Here is a 4,513-nt window from a genome sequence, read left to right as displayed (position 1 = left end):
TATATATATATATAATATTATTTTAGGATTTTATATTGTGTTGTTATATATAGTTATATGTTATATTATCTCTTATTTTAAAATAAAAAAGTTTTCAAAATTTTCATAATTAATAAAAAATGATTGGCGGAAGAATGAAGAATGACTTTGTATATATACGACGTTAAAGATACACTTTTCTTTATATCTCTTAAAGCCACAAGAAATATTGAGAAATATTGTAGTTATATGTCTCTTAAAGCAAAATATAAGATATTAATTGCAAGAGATAAGAAAAATAAAATGCTATCATTATATCAAACATCACGTGAAAAGAGAGAGAGAGAGAGAGAGAGAGAGAGAGAGAGAGAGAGAGAGAGAGAGAGAGAAAGAAGAAAGATTTCATAGAAATCATTAATCAAATAAAGTTAGATTCGTAGGTACATTGGTTGATTTAATTAATAAAGGAAAGCAAGAAACGACAATTGTAAACCAGTTTCAGTTATGTAGAACCTGAGATACAAACTTTACAACTACAATGTGACTTGGGTATTCATTTTAGATGACCGCAATAATTACTTGGTTTCGCTTCCCAACAACGTGAAAGTTTAACAGACGTCTAACAGACGTCCTAATCTTATAAATCATCTTTTACAGACTCCTCATATGTTCTGTAGATTTTCTTTAGTCATTATTTTTTATTGTCTAATATTTTTTTGTTAAATATTTTTAATTTAATAAAAAGAAAAAAAAGAAGGTGTTAAGAAGAAAATAAATATAAAAATATAGATAAAATCATAATTTTTAATAAATAAGTAAATTTAAATTTGAAAACATACAAGAATGATTTCTATTCTTATTTGTGATGATTTTATTTGTAATGAAAGCATAATGACAAAACAGCATTAAAAATCTAACTCATCAACATTTAAAATAATTAACTCTTCAAAGACTTAACATAACAGTTTGTGATAATTTATCATATACAATTCTTCAAATACTCAAAATAATAAACAATTATAATTAATAAAGTGTATTTTTAAAACTTTTATAAGTATATTTTCAATTAATCTTTCATATACAATATCATCTTCAATTGTATAATATAATCTTTGATTAAATATTCCTGAAGTAATAAAAATCGTTATGTCAACAATGTCAATAATTAGGCCAAAGACAAAATACTCAAGAACTCAAGAATAACTCATTTGTAAGTTTATATACTGCGATGAATTAATCCTTCTCAAAAACGTTGAATAAGACACAACCGTGCGGGTAGCATTTCCGCGCTTCGGCAACGGGTGGAAAGAATCTGCGCACGTGCACCGAGCATGACCGACCTGACCTGACTGAAGCAAAGGGATGATCAATAACTTCCAGGATATATAAGGCTCCGTTCCGGTAGAACGTGTGCACCTCTTGAGTTCGCGTGATCGGTTTATCGCGTACTACGGACCCCTAGTCTCGATCGCGTTATCGGCGACTGCGTTTCAAATTGGTCTGTATATACGTCAGATAGCATCGCAGAGGTACATCTATTGAGTATAAGTGCTTAGCGTATATAAGATACATCGATATTACATGGAGTTTATCGGTCGTAGTAATGTAAGGTTTTCCATTTGTTCCGCTATATATGAACGATCCCGGCAGCGTAAAAATCGAGCGTGCATGATGCGTGATGTACGACGGTATCTACCGGAGTGAGCGTTTTCGGTAACAGTGTTTCAGTATGTAGGAAAAAACAAAACGTAAGCTTTCCGACAAAATTACATTTCGACGGATCATTAACGTCGAAAGGTATGTGCACGCACGATTTCCGCTAACATGGCATCACGTTTTTTGTCAGAAGTACGGTAAATATCACTAATCCTCTTCTTCTATATCGCGATACAAAGCAATATAAACTTTATTTCCAAAGTGCACATATAATTAAAAGGTTAAGGTCTTGTAATTTTGAGATTTTTTTTTCTAAGTACATAAAATATCTTGTAAAATTTTAAAATACTTTTATTTTGTGTTAGGCAATTTTTATACAATGAAGATATTTTTGAGCCACATTTATATAATTGTGACAATTAAATAATTAGCGTACGCACAAGAGAGTCAACACAGACCAGAGGCCTAATGTAAGAAGAAGAAGATTTTTGATTTAATGAAATAATTAATAAGATTCAGTCTATTACATAATGAGAACAATGTTAAATTTTTTACGAAATATATGTCTGCCGTTATCGTTCATGAATGTTTAAGGAGATTGTAAGGGCATAAAACACATATATTAATATTTACGCTTTAAACATATATGTGAAAGTAGTGTTCATAACATTTCTGTTTTTATTGAGCAACACTTTTTTATAAATTATTTATTTTATTTGATATTAGTTTTATTGTTATACACAAAAATTTTTAAAATAATAATAAAAATCTAAATTTTTTATATAAATATTTTAAGGATTAAATATTTTTGAATTCATTAAGTACTTATATAAAAAAATATTGAGACTTTTATCATTATTTTACAATTACATTTTCATACATTTCTATTAGAGTAACAAATTTAAAAAATATTACTTTTTATTGAAATAACTTTCAATCAACTGTCTCTAATTTTTTTGTATTACTTTTAAATGCAATTTAGAATAATCTGTAGAATAATTTTTCTAAATAATACTTAACATATATTGCATTTATCTTACAACTTCCTTAAATACGGAAGCGACATTAAAAAAATGTTAGGAATATGAACATTCTTACGAGGCTTTGCACATCCACGAATAATCCACGAATAATCATATATGACAAATAGAATAAAATACTTAAATTGAATAGAACAACATAGTAATTCTTTTGTTTTCACGTTGATATTATTTTCCACACGTCGCAGAACGTGTGGCATGGTGTAGGCCTCCTGGGGATTCCCGCCATGTAAAAAAACGGGAACGCGTCCAGGCACGGTACCTCCTGGGTGACGAGGAAAGCCGTGCCACTTTATATTTCTGTTAATTACCGGGATTCATTCATAAGCAAATCGGTGGTTTATTCTTTCCTGTCACAATTTCTCAGCCAACTTATGCACGGCGAGTACTACGAGAAAGTTAGCGCGCGACACGCGCAACGCGACGGTGATTTTAAGTAGCGTCGATTAATTTATCGCGAACGAACTTTACGCTTTTAGCCTCGCATTGTTTCATAATACTTTTCCAGAGAATGCCAGGTGGAGTAGCGTTCTACTAATTTTTGGGTGCGGCTGCTACGCGCTAATCGACTGTAAATAAACTCTAAACAACCGTTCTACGAAATAATTACATCCCGAGTGCACTCGCGTTTACGTTATCATAATTTCCAATCTTCGTAGTTAATGCACATAATTAGTTCCCTCCTACTTTTTTTTTTCTTAATTAAAATCGTATCCACGCTTCATCGTTTCGCCGCGTGCGCGCAACTGGTAGATGCACAAACAGTGTACATAACGGCATGCTGTAAATCGAGTTTCGCCCAACACTCTGTACATACGACAGAAAATCTCACTTTAATGAGTGAAACCTGTATCTATTAAGGTCTAACGCCCAACGTCCACTCTGTTACCACGATAAAACGCTAACCGAACATTTATATTCATTGTGGAAAGCGTTATTAACACGTTATTATACCGACGCTCGCGAATCGCAATATATATGTACCATTGTTCGCCAAAGAAATCGCAATCAAAATCGCGGAGGCGGCTGTTCCAGTGACGTTAACGAAAAAAAGGAAACAGTAGCATCTCCTTGCACCTACTTACCTACTTACCGTCCTTCGCAGCAGCCGCATTTCGATCTTCTTCGAAAAATCGTCTAATGTGCCCTTTGCCCGTCCTACTTCCACGGATCTCTCAAATGTGCATGGTCATCGTCCCATTTCGTTAGCCTGTTTCCGCTAATAATCTCCGCCTCTGCTACTCATGATGATTATGAAGAAGTTGCTTGCACGCGGCGGCCTCGAGTGAAAATGACAACAGTCGTCTCAGAGGAAGGTGCACAAAAAGGATCGACGCGACGGGGCGAACTTAATGATCTTTATCACAGTGAAGAATACATCAGGCGGATAGAGTTAGAATCGTGAAGCAGCAGTTTGCAGACTTCTTATATACATATACACTGACATATATGCATGCATTTTTAGCACATTTGTAGTACAATATCTCGATATGATTCTCGTAGTATTTAGTCTCTCTAAGAAGAGTTGGCGAAGCTTCAGAGATGCGATGTATGCAATAGCATGCAACGCATACAATCTATTATTAGCAGACGTAATAGATCCGCACGTGCGCATATACGGTACTATTTCCTTTAGCATGACAAGAGCGATGCAATATAAACACCCACGTAACAAGATGTATTAACCTACTCAGACATTGCATTATATATTACCAATCAAGTAAAGGATACTCTAAAATCGTCGTTATTTATATCGTCTATGAATGCTGTAGTCACTATCTCTAAGTGCTACTGTATTCACTACGACTTTCAGCTAATAAACGATATCGTCTGATTGC

At 33.4% G+C, this 4,513-nt stretch overlaps 2 protein-coding genes across 2 annotated transcripts in view; both read right to left on the bottom strand.

Annotated features, from left to right (window-relative positions):
• Nucleotides 1-3,828, bottom strand: part of LOC108693273 — an 8,205-nt gene extending 4,377 nt beyond the window's left edge. Inside the window, exon 1 of the mRNA XM_018202143.1 lies at nucleotides 3,769-3,828. The gene's annotated coding sequence lies outside the window, so the exon portion shown is untranslated. The remainder of the gene's footprint in view (nucleotides 1-3,768) is intronic.
• LOC108693455 overlaps nucleotides 1-3,833 on the bottom strand; it is a 46,633-nt gene extending 42,800 nt beyond the window's left edge. The window contains exon 1 of the mRNA XM_018202412.1: nucleotides 3,761-3,833. The gene's annotated coding sequence lies outside the window, so the exon portion shown is untranslated. The remainder of the gene's footprint in view (nucleotides 1-3,760) is intronic.
• Between the last annotated feature and the right edge of the window lie 680 nt (nucleotides 3,834-4,513).

Source organism: Atta colombica, unplaced genomic scaffold (genome assembly GCF_001594045.1).
Source record: "Atta colombica isolate Treedump-2 unplaced genomic scaffold, Acol1.0 scaffold9, whole genome shotgun sequence".
Lineage (NCBI taxonomy): Eukaryota > Metazoa > Arthropoda > Insecta > Hymenoptera > Formicidae > Atta > Atta colombica.
The sequence above is the reverse complement of the archived record's forward strand: the minus strand, read 5'-3'. Positions and strand labels throughout refer to the sequence as shown.